Raw genomic sequence first — 21,305 nt, 5'->3', positions numbered from 1 at the left:
AATTCAGAGTTCTAAAAACTGTTTTGAAGCAGTACGTTATTTACCCAGAGATGCAACCAGGTGTCATGACTCACTCCACAATTGTTATCTACTGTTAACTTTTCTCCTATACATACACTCAGCAGGAAGATGTAGCGTATCCCTCGCGTTCCCTTCCATCCCACCCCCCTATCAGCATCATGTTCTTGAGTTTAACTCATCTTCCCTTGAGTACTTTTCCTGCTCCTACAGGCTCAGATCAAGGGTAAAGCTTGCCTTTAAAAGTCACTTCACTTACCTTGTCTCTGGATTATAGCCCAGTATGTAGAAAAATGAATCCACTCGGGCTTTAAACTCTCTAGCAGCAAATATGTCAGAGAAATGGGAGATGTTACACTTCCCTCTGAAAGAAAGAGGGAAAATGGTATTAGAATTCTATCTTGAATAACAGCTATTTTAATGAAGTGCCACTGCACTCTGTGTACAAGCCACAGACATCCTTGTGTTCTCATAAATGTCTAAAACTTCATAAATATAAGCCTGTTGCAACAAATAACCATGCAGATTCATCCCACGGTGGAAAGGGAAGAAAATTCAGTTACAATGACTCAGATGGTGTTCTAAAAACATTCATGAATTCTCATTCCACCGGCAGACAGTCCTGAGGCGCCCAAATTTAATCAGACTAACGAAAAATATCTAGAAATACAATCCTGAAAGTGTCTGTCTAAAGTTTTTACGGTCTTATTACATCTTTAAGGAAGCTTCAAAAATTCTACTATTCATATTATTTGAGAAGTCAGCTTTTTATTTAGAAAGCTAAATAAAACTTCAGTTTAATAACACTTCTAAATAAAAAAGCAAAGCTATGCTGCTTTTAGCAGGACCGCAATCCTAACAATGCAAATTCCAAACACACATTTCTTCCTTCTATTTTCATACTCAAGAGTAAAACACATAAGCAATTTTTTTGAAGAAAAAAAAAAAAAGAGATAAAAGAGGAAAGAGGATTTATTAGCTTGTTCTACAACAGATTGTTAATAATTTTTTTAATATAGTTTGCTGATGAAGTCATTATCCTTAAGGATGAGCACGAAGACTAGCTGTAAGAAGTGGCATCCCATCTCCTCAAGGCTTTGTTGGACTGTTCAACAGCTGCTCCTATTTTGTCAGTCAATGCGCTGCGGTTCACTGCCGCCAAGTAAATCCGACCAGAAGCGGGCAGAGACAAACGGGCCAGACAGCCCGAGTTAGTGCTTCTTTATCTAAACTTGATTCGAGGCCATAAACAAAGCACAAGATTTTGCTCTTTTTCAGTACTAACACAGATAGCATCACTTTTCCCTTGTGTTTACTGAATAGTATTTGCTGCTACGGGGCTTATTTAACAGTGTAAAAAGGTTTGCCAGTGTTGGTTAAAATTGAATGAAAAGCGCTTTTGCCACCAGTAAATCAAGAAGAAGAACTATTTTGCCTGGAATAATATTGGATCTGTTTGCCTAGTTGTCTCAGCAGAGCTTAAAAGCACTGCATACTTGAAAAAAATGCACTAGAAAGTCGAAATACTAAACTTGCTTCCCTTCCTAATCTTTTCATGGTAAAGCACTTGAAAAAGGCTTACCAGTCAACAGCCGCCAAGAACTTTGCCTTGCAACGCGAGTTCTCTGACACACAACATCAACTACTACAGGTGAGGAAAACACATACCAAAAGGATGAAGAACGAATAAAGGTACTGACTGCTCTAAGACAAAATCAATATGGCTATCCTGCGAGCGGAGGCTCCATAATTGGCCCTACGATTGCCTAACTCTCAGTCAATTGCCTTTCTGGCAAAGGACAAAGCAACACTGGATTTCACACAGGTCATACCAGGTTGCAACAGAACATTAACAAGGTCCGTAATTGAGATGTCACACAGAAACACTGAAAGACAAACTTGTTCACTAATACTTATTTTATCCCTGGTGGCTGAAGCTAGTTTCCTAGTTTAGTCATTCAGAAAGAAAGAAAATGAGAAGGGGTATTTGTTTTGTTATTTCACATTTTAAAAGTATTTTGGGGAAAAGATTTATTGTCCTTTCAATAATTTACCTGCCGGTTAATAAGCGTTTTCCAGATAAGCTTGTATTGTCTGTATTCATGAAGCAGTACATCTCGTTCATAGCATTTCAGACAAATAGCACTAGGTATTACCAAAGACTTACCACATAGGTAAAAAGAACATAACTTTCATTACACGCTTCCACAGGGATCTAACAAGTATCCCCTAGCTAAATTCTTCCACTGGTTAGAACAGAAGATTGGTAGTTACAATCACTGATTTCCCAGTTTGTCATCGATTCATTGTGTGACCAGTGCCATTTGGGCAGAGAAATAACCTCATACTATAATAAATCAGAATTTTGAGTTAACCCTCCTTTCATGCATCACAATTCATCCTGCCACTCTATGTTCTCAAACTGTAAGAACATCGTGTGCAATTACCCTTATGTTCATCTTGTACATTGAAAATTACTGACGTGTATTAATCACAGTTTGCTAGAAAAGAATCAGCAAAAATATAATGTTGATGCTGCAAAAGTATAGTCTCCACTATCAGCATCTTTAGGTACCATCTACAAGCCTGTAAGAATTATCGAAAGTATGAACAAGGCAGAACACAACAACGCAACAGTGAAACCATATGCCAACACAGAGAAACAAGAGAGAGTGATCTGTAAGGTGCCCATGGTATGCACTTCCCAACACAAAGAAGGCAGACGAAACACAAGACAGGTTGAGGAAGTGATGGGTTTGGTCCTTCAGCAGCATCCTCTCTTTTTGGAAAGGGAGAAGAGAAGGTTATTTTTCAAGTTTGCTTGGTATGCACATATATTACATTTTTATCTTTCCATTTTTATCTTTTCTTTAAAGAAAACAGAAAGGATGTAGACGAAAAGTTAAAATACTGCCAGGCAAAATTCCATACACACAGTCCAGTTTCTCTCTGTTTAAGCAGACAGTTAGATTTCCAAGATTGGTTCCACCACGACAGCCAACCTCCTGCTAGCTTGTTTCTAAGCATGCCGGTTTCAAATTGGAAGGCGACCTTCTGCAACTCAGAAAAGGCTCTGTGGAATTTCATGAGATTATGGTACACCACTGGATTTTTCTGAGTTCATAAAAAAGTCTAATACATAAATCAAAGACTTCTTCCCACCCTTATGACAAGTCACAGCTAGTTTGTCTTGAAGTAAGTGGCTTCAGCAAAGCGACTCTGAACAAAAAAAAAAAAAAAAAAAAACGTCTCCAGATGGTTCTAGTGAAACACCATCTGAGCATTATTATCAGGGCGATTATTCAATTTGCATTTTGACAATATCCATGCACGTTTGGCATGCTGAAAATCTGCTGAAAAATAATGCCTCGCTGTTTCTATTTGAAAACATTTTTAAGTAATGGTGTATCCCCCCAGCCGAGCCAAAGGTTAGCCGCTCAAGTTAAAAACTTAGCGAGTAAAGAGAGCAGCAACCTCCAGGGAAGGGCAGATAGCACAGAGAACAATACCGGGGCCCATTACCTCCTGTCTGTGCAGCTAGTTTTTAATGGAGCTTTCAGCTGAGCTGCTACAATGCCAAGTGCCTCGGAGAAAAAGCCTTTAACGCAATTTAATCAGGGCAGCACACTAACAGTCACTTTACCAGGAGACGCTATTGTTAATAGTGAAATCAAACACGGAGGAGGGAAGGGCAAGTATTTCTGCGGGAACTAGCAATAACCTGAATTGGCAAGGATGGGAAACAATATCTTCTGAGCAACATTGATTAACCGAGATTAAAATGAGATTGTAGAATTACAGCTCCTTTTTGAACGAGAACAGATAACACAAGTTAATTACTGGAGGAGATGAGGGGAGAGCTGAGCAGTACGCTAATGATGCCCACACGAAACCAGAAAAAGCACCTCTCTCCGTAAGGTTTTTCTCCTCCAGCTCCGAGAGCGGCACCGCATCCTCCGTAACTCACCTGAGGGCAGCAGCGTGGTAAGTGTCAACATAATCTGAAATGAAGAGCTCTCGATTCTTGATAACTGGGTCTGTAATAACAAGCTCTCGTCCAGAGTCTGCCAGGAAGCAAAAACACAAACAAAAAAGCCCCAACACATTAGCTGTAGTCTGAAAGCATCCGCTATTGCCATTTTCAGGTATTTTTTTACAGGTTAAAGTTTGAGGATGTTTCTTAGATAAGCATTCCTCAGTGTTAAAATGACAAACATTCAGATCGTTTACATGGCCTGTAAAGTATGGAAATAACGCAACGCCCATTTTTACACGTGAATTCTCCCTTGCCATACTTAAGAACTGCTGAAGGGAAGGAGCTTTTAGGGGTACTGGATGACACATCCACTGACCGCTAGAAGTGGTCACTCCTCGGTGAAAGGAACTAGGCAAATTAATTTATTACTGACTTCTGGTTTCCAGGTTAAGGTTTTGGTTGTTTTGTATATTTAATCGCAAATCTTCAACAAAGTCTCGACAGTACCGACTGCTTAGTGCTCTGGCTTTGAGATAAATATTGACATTCACGTTCAAATACAGAAAATTCTCAGTGTTAAATAAAAACTGGAAGACAACTTTTTCCACGACTTAGTACACCTTTGAAGAACACACAAAAATACATGCACAGAAATGTGACATAAAAAAGCAGCCACGTTCTCAAACATGCTCACTTTTTGACACTGTGCCTATAACCCCATTGTTAGAAGTTTAAAATAAATTAGTAAGAGAAACGTTACATTTGCGCAGCTTTTGCTAAAAGCACACGCAGAATGTCCTTAACGCCCGCACAAAGGAGAACGTCTGCTCAACTTTGTACTCTCCCGCCCCAAAAAGTTGCTGTGTTCCGTATTTCAAGCATCAACTTTTATCACCACAATTCACCTTGGAGTATCTTCAGAATTTTAACAGTTGCCTCAAGGAAACTCCCTGGTAAGAACAGAAGCAAATACTATGTCTTCCCTAGAGGCAGGAGATAAATGGCCCTGGAATAGGCACTAAAGTTTCTTCTGCTTCCGTTAAACCCAAGATCACGCTTGGTTTTGCAAAGAGAAAAGCGGGGACTCAGCTACGAGCGCTTCGGTTACATCACTTACTGCAATATTAATCACAGTGAGCATTCATACGTGCAAGGCAGCATGAATGTAAAAAACGTAGTTCTCATGACACTAGGGCAGAATCACCAAAAACCAGAAAAGGTTCACAATTTCTTCAGACAACTTGGTCTTCAGCCAGTTGGGTATTAGTACGCTGTCCAGGAGGCCTACAAAGGATTCAATGTTATTTTTCTTTTCTATTCTCTCTTAAGGCATTAATAAAATACAGCACAGTATTTAGACCATACCTGAGCAGATCTGATGATAGCTACGGCTACAGGACATGCACTAGTTTGAACAAACAGGGCGGGTAAGAAACACTGTCATCCACCTTCTAACGCATCGTTTCCATCAGCAGTCTTTGCTTCATACCCCCATCCAAAAGGGCTCTTGCTTTCTCGACTGTTAAAACCGACAATTCGGAGCACAAGTAAAGAAGGCCTTGCTCTACGGAGCCGAACTTACCGTTCTCGTTGTGTCTGTCCTGAACCAAATGCTGATAGACTGAATCTGGGACTTCAGACTGGCGATAGTACCATTTGACATTCATAAGGAGGTGGTCCCGTTTACTCTGAAAAAGAAGGTCTAAAGGCATTACTAAAAAGGAAATCAGACCACATCTGACACAATCTTCTAAAGTATAAAATCTGTTTTCACACTGAAGAAAACCTGAGGTAAGACCCAAAAAGGAGGAAAACATATTTCTACGACAATGAAACAAGGGCAATGTGGTAAATTGACTTTCAAACTAGACAAAGGCAACAAGAACCCACGGCACCATCATGCAGCTCTATCTGTGTATCTGACTACGCCCGCCAAAAAACTAACCCAAGGAAAGAAGAGGCAGGGATCACAAAAGGATTGGCATCTTTGGTCTCATGCAATATGATCTTAGCCTGCTAATTTCTACATGCAAAGAGTATTTACGGCCAAACATGGAAAAAACCTCAACAGCAACATAATTCAGAAAAAAAAGAATACCAATAGCAAAATAACTCAATACAACCATTAAGAGTTGTAACCAAGAGATACCAGATTTTTTTTTTTCCCCCCAAGGACAGATGGATTCAGACATAATCGTAGATGTTCTTTATTACGCTCTGTTACACAAAAGAACAGGATGCTGCACTTCAATCCCAATTACAGGCTCTGACTCCTCGTGTACCTCACAAAACCAACAGCAAAATTTACAGAAACCATCCTCAGTGTTTTTTCATTTGAGGATCCAGCTACCAGTTTGTTCCTTCTTAGAGGGAAACTGAAACATAACCACCACTTACAAAGAGAATTTTTAGATTAAGTTATTACAGACTCTCCGCCGCAGTTTATCTTTGAAACCCGTGGTAGTCCGCTCTTCCCACCGCTCCCAACCACTTGCAGAAACAGAGGAAGGTCTAAAGGGAAATAAACATCCTTCTGGCATACGGCAACTGCGAGCACCGTTTGTTTTTTCTGACTCCGGTTCTCCAGCCCTTTCTAAGGCTGCTCGCAAAACATTTACATTTACAAGTTAAATCACAGCTTACTGGACCAGAAAGTTCTTATCGCCTCTCCCGTTCACATCAGCCTGGTTGTTACAGCGATTTCCACCCTTTCTGCTTAATAAACAACATCAAAATCTTTCCATTAAATGCACTTCTTGAAGCTTTTGATTAAAAACACATGTAATACCATAAAAAAACTGCTAGCGGCAGCATTGTGCCAGAAAAAACTCTACCTAATTCACCACTACCACATGAGCTCTATGTCCTGAATGCCTCAAAAACCATTCAAGAACATAGTAAGCATATTTGTGCTCTACAGGAGAAATCTGAACCTACTTTAAAAACAAACAAACAAAAAAAAAACACAAAAAAAACCCCCACACACACACCAAAAAAAACCAAACAAAAAAACAACCACCACCCAACCCACACATATTTGCAAAGACAACAAGCTTGTCTAATGCATTTAAAAAAAAAAAAAAAAAAAAAAAACCAAAACCAAAAAAACCCAAAAAGAACAAAGAACAAAGTCTTGAGTTCTGTTGCATGGTGTTCAAAAGAGTTGGTTGCAGACTTTCCTGTTCTCCTGAAATAAAGTTCTGTGCATCCCAGTCTCTATGACTAGTCTCACTGAAGACAAAAAAAAAAAAAAAAAAAAAAAAGAAAGAAAATGGCAAGTTTTGTTACCCCCTGGCTAAGAGTTGATAAATTCTATTAGTGCTAACAAGGACTGCACACAGCAATGATGGGAAAAACCCAACACTTCTCTGCAAATTCTCTTTGCGTTTCTTAGTTCTGAGAAGAAAGCATCCCTCTTGTGTCACACAAAGCCCTGAGAGCACACTCCAAAAGCATCACTTTGGCACAAAACCGACTCCTTTGTATGTACGGACAGTTTACAACAAGCATCTAAAGCTGATGCTGCCGTTTTGTCGGTTTGTGCCACTGAAGTTGGGTGTCCCTCAGACAGTACAACGCTCAAGCAGCGCAGCAAAGGAGGCGTAAGCACATCTCTATGTGCAACCATCACGGAGGGTTACAAAATCCAGAATTGGATTTTGTTGGTGGCGGTGGTTTTGAACAGCAAATTATATCGGGGGGAGGAGAAGGCGTAGAAGCCCGCGCTGTGCTCTGCCAGGGATGGATGGGGCTCACAAACGCTGCCCTACAAACCAAACCCTCAAAAGCCTGAGCAACCACCAGCAGCCCAAGGAGAGAGCTGAGGAAAGGAATGAAGTTACTGTATCTTGGTAAAGAGAAGAGAGACCAGAGGCAGCAAGTGAGGAATGAACAGATACAACCTCATACGTAACCTTACAGCCACTGCTACGAGGGGACAGCTTTGCAGGAAGAACCCGGAGCGTACAAACTCTGGGTGACGGTATATCCCTTGTGCTTCAGTTTTGGGCCCCTCACCACAAGAAGGACATTGAGGCGCTGGAGCGTGTCCCGAGAAGGGCAACGAAAACTGGTGAGGGGTCTGGAGCACACGTCTGATGTGGAGTGGCTGAGGGCCCTGGGGGTGTTCAGCCTGGAGAAGAGGAGGCTGAGGGGAGACCTTCTCGCTCTCTACAACTACCTGAAAGGAGGTTGCAGAGAGGTGGGACCCGACCTGTTCTGTCAAGTTACAGTGATAGAACACGGAGGAAATGGCTTCACGTTGTGCCAGGGGATGTTTAGTTTGGATATTCGGAAGAATTTCTTTACCGAAAGGGTCATCAGGCACTGGAACGCGTTACCCAGGGTGGTGGTGGAGTCCCCATCCCTGGAGGGGTTTAAGGGTCGTGTAGATATAGCGCTCAGGGACACGGTTTAGCGGTGGGCTGTCAGTGTTGGGTTAACGATTGGACTGGATGATCTTTTCCAATATAGGAGATTCTGTGACTCTGTATGTGTGCACTGATTGTATTACAACAAAAAGGGAGGGATCAAAACTCCCAAACGCTTCCACTGCCCTGACATCACATAGAGCCGTGAGATGGACAGTCACAGCTTTATTTTGAATTCAGCCGGGACTGTAAAGGAGATGGTGGGGTAACCACTCATCGGCCCTGCCTCAGTGCCTTGTTATGGCACAGAACAGCACAGGGCTTTCAGCAGCACGGGGATGCGGTCAACACTGACAAAGCATCCTGATACACCGGGATCAAAGAAATTAGTGGTCGGAAGGGAGGTTTTTCCACTTGTTGCCATAGGGGACCATCTCGTTCTCTCCCCTCCTCCCAAAGACTCTCCCTTGTTGTTCAGTCAATGCAAAGAGAAGTTTTTGCTCATTGCTGTCTCTCCTGTATGCCTCACTGCAAACACCCAAGTTCCCCAAAATGCATTAAAAACATGGAGCAGCAGGGTTTTACGCAAGAGTTTATAAGGAATTAAGACAGAGTGAAGACAGGCAAAGTATTTACTATGTTTTGCAGTATTTTATCACCTCATCACTCAAAAAGCCCACACCTTAGGAAAGGGGAAAGAGGAAAGCGTAACATTGACAAAGTCCAGAGCTCTTTGATAATTCAGGCATTTTAATTTGATGGGAAGGTACTCATTTCCCAAATTGAGATTTTGTTCTCAGGCTGCCTTAGTGTTCCCTTCACGGTGTTTTATCCCAGCAGTTAGCAGTTTTATCCCAGAGGTTAGCAGCCACTCTGCACAGCGAAAGAGAACATCTCCTCCCCGAAATCAGACTCACAATCAGGAGGAACACGGGAATGAGATTGTTCCGGGAGGCTGGCTGAATCCAAGAAGTTTTCAGGGAAATGATGAATTGCCCCACTCTGCAACCCGCCAACAGGAATGGTACCAACTCCTTTACGTTGATCATGGAGGTGAGAGGCATCGTCAGAGGGGACGATTACAAAGAAAAAGGAACTACAAGGGTTTTCATAACACAGAAAAATGGCTTTTCTTTCACTACACTTCAGAAACAAAATTAACATATCTTTAAAAACTGCGGAGAAAAAAAGATGAAGGTAGAATTGGTACCAAAACAGGTAATGAAAAAAATAGACAATCAATATGCTGATGTACTAGTAAGTTGGCATTTGTGCTCTGCTGATAGCAGTCGGGTTTGGGTTTGGTTGGGTTTTCTTGGGCAGGGGGTGATCTAATCTTCCTAAATACCTCTTTGTGCCATGATTGCTGCTTTTTGTCCAATTATTGTAAAAGCTTCATGTTGAAAAATGTTTTCTGGATCTACTCTTCAACATGCATGATTTTCTGGGGTTTAACCTGAAGTTTCAGTCTCCCTAAAAATATAAATCGTCTGTCATAATCTTGTTTTTTTCACATCTACATCCTCCGTTGCACAGACATTCCTAGACATGCTATTTTGTCAGCCAACTTTCTAAATATGTATGTCATTTACAGAGCAGACTATACTCAGAGGTGTCAAGGCGCCAACTTCTGTGGTAGACTATTTATTTTAGAACCATGTGCACACAAAAGAAATGTCCCCTAGTTCATACAGTTACTTTTTTTTTTTTTTTTTTTTTTACACCTTTACATATGAAAAGCTGCAGATAGTCACATGCCAAATTCAGACTTGCAGAAATCACAGCAACGGCAAGTGCTTTAAAGTGTCTTTCTGTCAGCTCAAAAAGGTTCCCTGTGCTACAAAATTCCATTCTCCCCTTAAATGAAAATAGCGTCTGTTGCTGCAGTACTCAAAAAGCACTCATTGGGGGTTTTGTTGTTGCTGCTGGTTTGGTTTTTATTCCTTTTAAAAAACACGAATCAGTTTTGGACATTCAACAAGAATTAGATAAAATCTGTAAATGGATTAAAGCTTCCCAGTTCACAAGCATCTGGGCAACTTCTATTTAAAAATAAGCCTCTCCCTTAAAAAGGAGAAAAAATAATCTTCTCCTTAGAGCTACGAACGTACCGATTTCCACAGTATTTGTGACAATTCCAAGGTGCCAGTTTTCTGTTAGAACGTGCTTGACAGAGTTACTGCACATTACAATTCCTATCTTAAGAGATTCCACATTCTCTTCCCAGGGTTATGGCTAACCAAATTGTGCAAATGATCACAGATGTCCTGCAGATTCTCTCAGAGGGATTTAAGCAGCATCCTTCATTACTTGCCCTATTTAGATACCACGTTAAATCACAACTAGCTTTGGAAACAATATACCAAATGCTGGAGATGACAGATGGGCACGCTGGAGCCAGCGAATAGAACCTACTTCAAAGAAACAAACAGCAAAACAGAAAGAAGGAAAAGAACATCTTTCCTTCCAAGCATATTTTCAACAATGAAATTTTTCTATCACAAAAAAAACCCAAAAAACAAAACAACAATCATGTGATTTATTCTAGGCTACCAAATTCTTTGTATTATTTTAGCAACACGTTAAATATTTTAATAGTCACTCCACTGTTCAAAATAAACATCTTGTGCATTGCGGCACAGGGGCTCCGGCCGCACAAAGCCAGTTTTCAAGGGGACATTATTTTTTTAACACCACTAATTAACCCACTCCTTTGGGGCACTGTTTGTCCCCCAAAAATGATTATTTCATGTCTCACAAACGGTTCCAATTCCGCTCCACGACACAGTATTAGTCCAACTCCAACACAAGTGGTGCATTTGATTTGCTCCCCACGCTGTGCCCCCCCCTCCAGTTGAATTGCTATCCGTATTTCTGCTACTGTAGGAGTATTTTTACACTTTTGACATTTATTAATATTCAAAGGAGGGAAAAAGAAAAATAAAGACTACTCATACCAGATCCCTTGGGGATTCAAAAAAAAAAAAAAAAAAAAAGCAGAGGGGAGACACAAATGAAACTATCTGGAAATGAGGAGCTAAAGAGATCCAGCAAGGATCATTTTTCTTCCCACTCTGCAACAGCACATGTAATTTCAAGTTCTCAGGATATCTTTTTGCAGCTGTTTTCTAATTAAATAAGAAACCTGATCAGCTGTTTGTAAGCCAAGAAAACCCAGCTTGGAAATACAGAGGTTATTCCTACAAATGAATGTTATTTTTGCAGCTTGATTATTTAATTCAGATGCACGCTTATTAACACATAATTACTTCTCGCAAACACAGAAGCTTTGTCAAAAGTGAGAGCTATCAGTATTCAGCAAGAAAATACGAGCGCTAAATATGGCAACGTGCAGTTTAATCCCCTCCGCCCCTCAAATCCAACCGCCGGCGGCCGCAGGTTCCTCCTAACCTGAACCAAGACAAAGCCTGCAACCTTTAAACCTCTTAGTCTTATCTAATGACTATTCCGTCTACAAGAGCTTTTCTAACAGCAACATGCCTCGATGGCTTATCTGGGCGCGAGGCAGGCCACAGCGAGCGGGCGGTTGATTGAGCGCGGCCATGGCCGGCAGGAAATGAGACGGTTGGGTTACGCCGCGGATAATCGATCGGTGTGTTCAGCGACGTGCGAGCTGAGCTGGGAATAAGCTGCCTGGGGTATCAAACATTGCCGCTTCCAGGGTAAAGTCCCATTTCTGTGATCTATGTAGGAGAAAGCGTAACTTATTGACAAAACAATATAGGATTTTTTTCACTCTGCCTCGCTCTTGACGTTTCGCTGTCGTTTACAGCAAGAATTTCTCGCATGCCCCTTTTATTCACAAGTTTAGCAAATGAAACTCCTTTTGGAATTCATGAAGTCACCTCAGTGTGCTGGAAATTATTTCAATCTTGTGTACAAATAGCTCGGAGATGTAAAACAAGCATCGCGCTCACCTTCCCCTGAACCTCAAACTTCCACACCGAGAGACATGCGCACAGGAACGCCCCTTCAGGGACACGGCTGCCCTGACGACTACACATGACCGCAGAAAAAAAGAAGAAAAAAGAAAAAGCCACACCGTTTTACTGAGAATATTACTTGTTCTAGATCTCCGCTGCAGTTTCTACAAAGTTTGAAGCAAAACTGTTTGCAAACAACAGCAAACTTTATACCGTACGCAGGTTAGTTGTAGGCAGAGTTGCTTCCTACAGAAGTCCCATAAACATACCGGTAAATCTCAGCCTACATACATACCGATATCCGCATATGCAAGTAGAAAACCACCATCTGTTTGCCTACACCTTTACACAATTGCAAAACATGGCCAAAAAGAGTCTGAAATCACGACTCCTTATCTGTAAGGCTGTTTTGTGCGTTGTGGGGAGATGGCCAGACAGCCAAAACCTTAGAATCCAGCTATCCTTTTTAAAAACACTAGGTGATACACTACTTATCCGCATGTTAATTCGCAGTAGCTGCCATATGTTGTCTCCTAGTGTGGGTGGTTTGGCATTATAGTTGCTAGACTGTCTTAAAAAAAAAAAAAAAATAAAATACAGCCTGCAGATCACCAGAAGAGCTGTGCTATGAAAACCTGCCACGCTGCCATTTGATGAACACTCCGTGTTCTGGTGGGACAGCCATTGCAGGCACGGGGCGAGAGCTCTACAGCATATATGACAGACAAAGAATAATTATGGCAACTGAGAACTAGGGAAAGATCCATCAGAAACTGCAACAAGTAGTGCTAAAAGACCACGTGAACCTTAGTGAAGTCAGCGGTAAAGTCCACCCCATAAGGACACAGGTTAGCACTGAACTTCATTGTGCTTCAACAGAGGCGTTTCCGAGACAAAGCTCAACAAATGGAGCTATCAGAGTGCATTCTTCTCTCTTCCCTCTGCTCCTCATAGCTGTTTTCCCCTCCACACTTGTACAAAAATCAGCTGATACGGAATAAACGTTACCTACCAGCTCTTAATTTTATTTAGTGTCACCATAAATCTTTTCTTCCCCTCAATTTCTGCTTTCCAGATGTCCAAAACATCCTGAAATAGTTAAGTCAAAAATCAGCCCCGGTCACCCAAGAGTTGATATGCTATAATTCGAGCAAAGAGGTAACCAGTATCTAGACCCAGCTCCACCAGCAGCCCTTCCCAGTAAAATCAGTCTGCTGGATTAGTTCTTTGCCTTGTGCAGACGCAGCGGCCACTCACCCGCCAAAGGAGGGAAGCGTCTGCGCATTTAGAGGTTACAACACCATTCGGGTCTTTAGGTGGGAGGTGTTACACATTAGCACCCCACCAGTCAGCCAAATCTCACTCCACAGAAAGGGCAACAATAAGGAAGGGAGCTCTGCACTCCTAAAATTGCACTTTAGAGAAAATAATCCTCTCCAACACATTGATAATAGCTTTGTCCTCAAAGACCGAGTAATTCCCAGCCAGAATCAGATTGGGATGATAAACTCTTCCAGACACCTCTATTCCCTTCTTTTGCCACTATTTTCTCCCTGTTTTCAAAACAATGTCCTCTAATTATTTGCTTGCAAACGAAGTGCCAAGGGGTGCGTGTCAGCAGTTCCTCTTGACACACAGAGGCTGACATTGATTATGCGGAGTGCCCACAATAGGATATCAATCTGTGAATTAGGCACCATATGAAAGAAAAAGGAAACACAAGGAGCAAGTGAAAATACCATTAGGCAAATAGTCACTCCTTTCCAGGACCTAAGCCTATATGGAACAATAGCTTTAATAAGACACTTGCCATGAGCCAAATAAAAATTAAGCCTGTCTTTTCTGAACCTTGGAAAAAATTTTGAAAAGCAGCTGTGAAAAAGCCAACTGAAATGGAGTGTTGAAGCTTTACCAATTGTGTTAAAGAACAGGTAACTATTTAAAAATCTTATTCTTTGACAGTGCTTCTTAAAGGCATAGGGCCATTAAAATTTAACATGAAGTCTCCTATTTTCTACTGAGACAGAATAACAGAGAGAAGTATGTAAAAAATCGACTGTGTAAGTTACTGGCCCTAGTTAGCTACGTCAGTTACAGAATGGCATACTTATATATGTGCAAGAGAGGATGTGTAACTATATGAAAACAAGCGCAAACCAGAATTGATCAAAATAGACTACGTGGTTACTTAAAAATGAAGCCACGAGGGCACTGGCCATCTGCCGAAGGACAACAGTTTTCAACACATTCAACTTCTAAGCAGTCTTTTGCACCCAGGCTCTGGGGGGACTTCTCACCTTCAATATCAAAAAAAAGCATCCATCTTTTTTCATTCCTTTGGAATTCCGCTCATATTCACGCCCCAGAAAACGTGATCGATCAGCAACTGACACCATCTTCTGGTTTTAATAAGATTACAAAAGAGGTCAACTGGGACCAAACAAGAAACTACTCTACGCAGTCTTTGCCCACGTTATTTGTGTTTTCTACCCAAATTCCCAGGGCAACTTCCTCCTTACCTACAACACTCCGGATTAATCCCACCTTTCCTACTTTTAGCTGGTGGTGACACAGAAAGAGAGGAACAGAAACAGCACACTCACATCCCACAATACATCAAATATCAGATATTAAAAATCTATATTCATTCATAGGCTTTCAACCTTTGGGCAATCCTGAAACAGAATTGAACAGAGTCTCATTCCAGTTTTCAAGGAGAAAAAGAACATTACTCATTTCAGGTCACGACCATAAAACAACCTGTAGTGTTTACTGTATAAACTTTTTGGCTTTACTAGAAACAAAGCTGTTTATCGTGCCAAGATCTAGCAAGTCACCTGTTTTGCTGTCAGCAAAATACACTTAAGTACGACAACACCCTTAAAATTTCACTGCAATTCTAAATGACAAAAGATAATTTCATATTGAAAAAAAAAAAAAAAAAAAAAAGCAGTTATGCTTAAAAACCGACCGGCTTAAAATAAAACTATCATAAGATCTTTCATGGAGGTTATGGGTCATTGCTTACTACCTCATTTAATCCCTTTGTGGTATCTTTCTGCTCCGTTTCCCTTTTATGTTCTTTGAATCCCATCTGTGGTTCACGGTGTCAGTTATGCTGAGCAAAAGCATAAAATAACCACACAATTACAGCGCACAACTACCCACCAACAAGCCCGTTTAATTAGAGCTGTCAAGGCCAGAAGACAACGCGTCCACCCATTTCCCACCCCACGGAAGCTTCTGCAGCACAAAAAGCTTTCCCCGACTGACCGCTCCCTTCTTGGGGAACACGAGCAGCTGTCCACACCAGTGGGTCCCCACCGGTTCGGTGTGACGAAACCTGTGCAGATGAACTTTTGCGCAAAGGCCCCAGAGGAAAGCGGAGTACAGATGCGCACCGCAGCTGTGGACGGGCGGTTGGCTCCAGCCAGGCTCGCTGCTTTCCTTTGAGCGAGCCCCGTGCCCACGCCATGCCCGCACAGCCCTGCGCTGCGCTCCCGCTGGAGCTCCCGCACAACACCCCAAGCTACTGCATTTCTGCACGCGCGTGGGTATGGTGCGCTCAGCTCTGCTGCACGAAAACCACAGATGAAGCCGTGGAGATGCCGTATGTCAGCCATGATTTCTATGTCATGAAAGCCCTATACGAAAGACACAAACAGGGGTGAGAATTCATTAATAGGCTGTAATTAAAATCACTACTAGAGAAAGCACTAAGCATAAGCACTATTTTTGATCGCAGCATCTCTGTTCGCGTTAGCTGCTTCTACGAACTCCGCTTTGATTACAGATTATGCCTTTCGCAGAGAAGCCAATTTGGCAGCAAGCTGCTGACGCGGTATTGATAGCGCCCCCTCCTTAACACCCGGGCTCATTAGCATTTCTATTGCTGCGCCCCAGACGATACCCATCGTACATCAAATACACTCGGTGTCAAGCATAATAAGCAAACAGTTACCTAACAACTAACGGTATTACAAATGCATTTAACTAATCATTGAATATGTGCTCCGGCAATTAAATTCCATTAAGGTTTTTTAAGCATCATCCCAAAGAAACGCAACATTGAAGTGAAGATACCACTCAGACTATGCCTGACGTTTGCCATTACATGTCATTTATAGGATATAGCTCAAATCTAATTGTTGAGCACCACCAGCCGCAGTATTTACCACTTCTATTAAAACAAGCAGCACACAGCAGTGGGACTATTCGAAGCCATCATATACAGTTTAAATAGATTTCTCACCTTTTAAATATCAAGAGGCCACATTTTCTTTAACATCTCACTGAGGGGTTTACCTTTTAACAAAGAGATACCGAGAGCTGAAAGGATAAAACAATCAGGAGACAGTTTGCTCTGCAAACCCAGCACAGAGTTTGAACAGTCATATGGCTGTTAAAATATTGCCTAATAGTCAGGGGAATTTTATGACAGGAAAAATTAAAGCACCTCTGCAAACTGGCCAGCTCTGCTCGCAACCCGGGGTTTAAAATTATAAAAAGAAAAGAAAAGAAAAAAAAAGAAAAAAAAAAGACTGATCAGCCAGATCCTGTGACTTGGCTATTTCGCCACATAATCAAATGCTGTTCCTATGAGGGAACAAAGTGTATTTGGAAAATAAGCACCTGGGAAGTAAATATTTCCCAGCGCAGGTTCTGGGAGGATGTAAGCGTTTGCTTATGAAAGGGGCAGTTACGTAAACGATTACAGCCCCTGAGGAGCTGCACCTAACACACCCCGTTACAGAAAAAGCTAACATTTTAATCCAGAAAAAAAAATGAGTTTTCTCCACATGCACTACATATATTAGGGTGTTCAGTCTCTGGCTGATAAACGGGGTCATAACATAGCCTTAATAAAAATAATCCTGACAGTAATTAATGTGAAACAAACCAGAGCAGCTCATCAAGAAAAAAACCAAACCAAACCAGCAGGCTTAGAAAAATGTCAAGTTGCAGAAGATACAACTGTATCTGACCACGCAGGGAATTTCTAATACAGATTGTTGCTGTCTGGTGCGACATCAATAGCTAGAATCAGCAACACCAGACTTTATATTTTTGCTTTGCATTTATATGTAAATCAGTACTAAATAAATATGCCCCAAACCAGGTCCAAAGGCTGCAATCTAATCTAACCCTGTAGATCGGAAAGGTGGCCTCCGTTCATCTGGAAATAGCTAGATATTGAAAATGCTAAAATCAGAAATAACTACACCGGAGAATGAAATGGATGTATTTACCTCCTATAAAAGAAAAAAGCTCAAAGGAGAAGTTGGGAGAGAGGAACGAAGGAAAAAACCCCTTTTCTCAGGTGCTGCAAGTCAGGCGTGAACACGCAGACAACTAAGATGAACCACAAGAAAAGGAGTTCTGAAACAAAGATATATATAGTTTTTAAACATATAGTACACGTATAAGGGACACCATCTGCACTCTCCTTTGAATTGAGATGAAAGTGAACGCAGACAGCCAAGCCAACGTGCAATTCTAAGGCTAATCATTTGTCTTGGGCAATATAACCCTCACTGCGCTACAACTTTAACAAATGAAGCTACTAATAGCTTCCATTTAAAAAAGTCAAGGTGTTAATTCAGTCAGAGCTCCAGAAGTACAGTGCTTTGAGACCAACTAGGAGTTCCATAAACCACTCAGTCCTCCTGTAGAATTCAAATTCATTTACTTTATTGCTAGAGGCATCGGATGGGACCCGCCGTCGCCAGGTTCAAACGCTCAACTCTGAAATCATCAGGTATTGTTATTGAAAGTTTATACCTTTACCATTGCTCTGGGCACAAGGATTTATACGAAGGGTATCACGATAACCAGCTTCTCGGTTGGTTGGTTTTGGTTGTTTTTTTTAACAAACTTACTGAAAACAATAGGACACCCAATTAAGAATTGTGTGTGCAACCATCACCTATAATCGTAGAAACTGGCAGAGTACTTCACAAAAAAGAAAAAATTTCATAAAGCAAACCAAAACACCCGAACCAAGAGTTACTAAGTTATTAAGGAAATTTGCGTAAAACCTTATTTGACTGGTTTAGATATAGCTCATTATTTACACTAGCTTCCTTTTACCAAATACAATCTTCTCAGCATGACTGAAACAAAAATTGTTTCTCAAATCACCGTGAGCGTAGCCCTTCAAACTGCTTACCAGGAGTGTCACTTGGCGGGGGGAAAAGCGACAGCATGCACTAAAACTAGGCGCTTTCCCTCTCTGATGCACACGTTAGAGGGAGAAGCCTACTTAAATCACTACTGAAGCAGGTATTTGAGAGGCTTGCGCAACTGTCTTCAGCTGCGGCCGCGCCATCTCTCTGAGCTCGGCTTTCGGAGTCCCGTACGTGCCCGCGCACACCGGCACGGGGCACGGACCACGCGCTCCAACACTTTGAAAGTTGTGAGAGTGCTGCTCCGATATGACTTGGAACTGGAGGGGAAAAAGAAAGAACAAGTCCTGGGCACCCTGGGAGCCCCATCCTCAAAGATGCAGAGCTACCCGAGTATTTATTACCTTCGAAAAGTGAAGTAAAATATTCATGCACTGGCACAAGCAACACTGACAAATCCATTTTCCAACAGTTAAACTACCGTAAACTATAGCACTTGTCCTACAAGTGCTTTCCAATGAGTACAGTAATAAACAAATCTTTACTATAATGCAATATTAGCTCAAATTTAAATATTTACTGTGCAGTCCGTGTATTCCAAATGCGGGCACGCTCCAGATCCTCTCCCAGCTGTTTATCTTCCTGGCCCAATCTCTTCACGACAAAGAGCACCCTTGGCTGAATCACCTCTCCGCCTTCCGTATGGAAAGCCAAGTATCCGACACCAACGACAGCTCCTGTCTCAGCCCTCTCCGGCACCGAGAGCAGCCCGCGTGGGGAAGGCGGCACGTGCCGAGGCCGTGCCGGTCCTAACCGGGAGCGGAGCTCACGCGGTCCCCGGAATTAGGGCAGGGGACAGGGGAGACGGCAGAGAGCAGCCCGACGGCTGCCGTCTCCCGGGGAAAGATTTATGATGATGTCTTACCACAGTTCATGGAATTTTGCACTTCGGGCTGAAAACTTCACACTCTGAAGTACTTCAAAACTCAAACAGCTCATATTGAAAGAACGTTCTCGGGGCTCAGAAAAGCACATAGAAACAGCATCTGAAATCAGTATACAATTTTCAGATTTTTCCTTAAAAATCTGCCTCAGCTAATGCAGGGAAGCACTCAGTCCATACTGGTGGCGATAATCTTCTTGATCATAAGCACAGCACAGGGAGGAAGAATTCCCGGGTTTATGAACAATTTTGTAATACAAATATGTGAAATACTACAACACATCAGAACCAGAAAACTAACACCAAATAGCAGCTTCCTTTTTCGAAAACCTATTTGTCAATCTTTTCAGCAACTGACATCGTGAAAAGCATCCAAGGTAATGCCCTTTCTGCAGATTTCTCGACACAGTGCATTCATTGTGTGATATTATATATTATGCACCTTCTGCCTCATAAGGTCCTAAGGTTTAGATGTATCAAAGCACTCAATTGCCTTTTTTTTTTTTTTTTCCTCCTTTTTTTTTTTTTTTCTTAACATGAAGAATATGAAAGCACACACTGAAGCCGGTCCTTGTTAGCAGGCCCATTTTCATCTCTTTAAACTCAAAGAGAGCAATTCCCTTGAAAACTGTCACAGCATTTTCGCAATCCATAAAGAGGAAGTTCAACAGCCTTAGGTCACTAATCATAACTACAGTAGATATAGAGCATAAATTATGTCTTTCTATTTCTCAGTAGTGAATCATGTATATTCTTTTATCTTAATTACTTGATTCTTTCCATAAATCGACTATTCCAGACATGTTTGTAGCCAGTAGGGTGTAAACAGCTGCAAATCTTTTCTCTAAAGTAATATTCCTAGCATTAACGTTCCATCTCCTTTCCTGGCTGCAAGGTTATGTGCAAACCCCATCTCAACCATTCCCTTCCTTTCCCTGTATACAAACATACGGATACCACATTTATCGCCGTTTCTACTGCAGATACTTGTAAACAAATTGGTAACGCTGTCAACTGGCCTTAACTTTAATCAAGAATCTTTTCCACATATGAAAGTACTGTTGAGTAGATGAAGTTGCACACATTTTATACTGCAGCTGCTCTGCATTTCTTTGATACTTAATGCAGTTCATGAAGATGCGTATTACACTGAGTCATAAACGTGGGATACAGACTTCCTAGGACGTTCATTCGCCGTAAAGCATTAGTTAGCTTTCCCAGCAAAATTCGGATATGGAGCACAAAGGATCAAGTGCGCACACTTTGGTGGTGTTCGGCTATTTGAAAAAAAGCCCCTCTGAGTCAGACATCCACTGGAATTCTCCAACTGCAAACCACAGCAGAAGGGCCGAATCCTTCTTCCCCACGGCCACCAGCACGAGACACGGCCAGCAGCCGCACCTTTACAATCCCGTGTCGTAAGGAGCTACATGGATTATTCGACCTCCCCAAATCCTCACGCTGCCTGTGACTAGTACTGACCACACTTCGTGGAAACCTCAACTCTAGAAGAAAACATACAGCTTTGCACAAATACTTCGCTATGAAATCTGGGCAAGCAAGACCCAAAAGTTCAACAAATGGTGATGTGTGAGATATAAGAGGAAAGGAATTTGTAAATAGAACAGCCTTCCTTACAGCTCATCGAATCTTATTTACAATGTCCTAGACTAGAGTCTGCGGCACTGGTCGTACAGGCTGGTTCCAACACTTGTCCCAGCAAAGATCCTACACGCACCCTGAGATGGAGACGTTACCTCTCCCCAGGGTTTTACAGCAAAACTACCACTGTCGTATTTTCCGTTGAAACTCTAAGAACTTCCAAAGAGCTCCATGACATTAGACTGAATTTAGGGTGCCTCTCTCACCACCTTTCCACTCTTACAAGTTTTGGAAGATGTTTACTGACCTAAGGAGGAGAGAGAAAAA

At 41.8% G+C, this 21,305-nt stretch overlaps 1 long non-coding RNA gene across 1 annotated transcript; it reads right to left on the bottom strand.

The window, feature by feature from the left end:
* Positions 1 to 283: 283 nt before the first annotated feature.
* LOC309679998 lies at positions 284 to 5,594 on the bottom strand. The gene is made up of 3 exons (XR_014269866.1): positions 5,577 to 5,594; positions 3,986 to 4,082; positions 284 to 382 (listed from the first exon to the last, which is right to left on the bottom strand). It is a non-coding gene; the product is annotated as an uncharacterized lncRNA (long non-coding RNA).
* Between the last annotated feature and the right edge of the window lie 15,711 nt (positions 5,595 to 21,305).

Source organism: Vanellus vanellus (assembly GCF_965231255.1).
Source record: "Vanellus vanellus genome assembly, chromosome: 20".
In the NCBI taxonomy this organism is placed as follows: domain Eukaryota; kingdom Metazoa; phylum Chordata; class Aves; order Charadriiformes; family Charadriidae; genus Vanellus; species Vanellus vanellus.
This window is presented reverse-complemented; position numbering and strand designations above follow the sequence as displayed.